The 1,157-nt window shown below is 42.8% G+C and overlaps 1 protein-coding gene across 1 annotated transcript in view; it reads left to right on the top strand.

Annotated features, from left to right (window-relative positions):
- The window catches only part of T265_02263 (hypothetical protein), a gene marked incomplete at both ends in the record, with an annotated part of 36,539 nt that overhangs the window by 3,865 nt on the left and 31,517 nt on the right, over positions 1 to 1,157 (top strand). The window lies entirely within an intron of this gene.

The raw sequence follows: 1,157 nt of genomic DNA on the forward strand, positions 1-1,157 counted from the left end.
TCAACCGAGAACACGTTTGGAAGTAAACATTTTGATGAATTCATTGTGTGCTCGGGGAGCGGTGGAAACACGTCAGCCTTGTATGTTAGATTCCGGAGTTCGAACCGCATCAGGTCCAAAGATATGCACTGCTAGTGCGCTTTAATGAGAGATAAACTCGAGTCCAATGCTTTTCTCTTTTGGTGTGGGCTTATCGGAATAATTGGGCCGAAACAAAGGGAGGAATGTGCAAACCACAGTTATTTGAACTTGAGTACGACGATGTACTCTAACTCAACAAATGAGACTCTTTTCGCATACAATGCACCACTAGTTTTTTCCATTTATCACAGAACACATAATTCTCCGCAAAAACGTGTCTTGAAAGCCAAAGCTGGACACCCGAGAGTGCGTTTACTCGATGCTGGTGAGCTTTCGAATTCACTGCGGAATGCCTACTAGTTTGGAAGTTTGCGTGAAAGCTGAGCTCCTCGGTATCCGACTAGGTTTACGTCGGCCGACCGTTTTCTGCTCCTAGCACGGACCATTTCGTGAACCCACAGAGAATAATGGAGCCTACTGTTGTTGACGCACATAATTATACAATCGCGAAACTCGAAACAAAACAAACACGACAAACACGTCCGTGGGAACTAATTTGCATTCAGAGTTATCCGAAACAAACAGTCAACCTTGTGTTTTCTGACGTGGGTGTAGATATTCGGTCGATAGATGAAAGTAATTTTTGACATGTGTTTTCAGCTAACCTCCACACACTTCAAAAAAATGCCGGAATCTATGCGGCAAATCTATTTGGTTGCCTGTACAAAGTGGACTGAAAATTCGCCCTCGTAGCTGAAAATACCGCACCTTCCTCCATAAAAATTTACCTGGCTCGATGGATATATTTGAAACTAATGCAAGTGGCTTTAAGCCAGTCTCACACCTGAGGGCTCAACGGGACAGTCGAAAACCCCTAATTTTCAAATGTCAGATTAAGATTAGATTTCACCAGTCGCATTCCTCCAATAATCGAGCAAGTGATAAAAACATTTGCTATGAAAGCCCCATTCAGGATCACAAGTAAACAGCGTAGGGAGGAGAGTAAGAAAAATATAAGAATAATGGACAAACATTTGGGATGGGCTTAAATTCAGAGACGAGAGCTTACCGTAATA

This window comes from Opisthorchis viverrini, assembly GCF_000715545.1.
Source record: "Opisthorchis viverrini unplaced genomic scaffold opera_v5_26, whole genome shotgun sequence".
In the NCBI taxonomy this organism is placed as follows: domain Eukaryota; kingdom Metazoa; phylum Platyhelminthes; class Trematoda; order Opisthorchiida; family Opisthorchiidae; genus Opisthorchis; species Opisthorchis viverrini.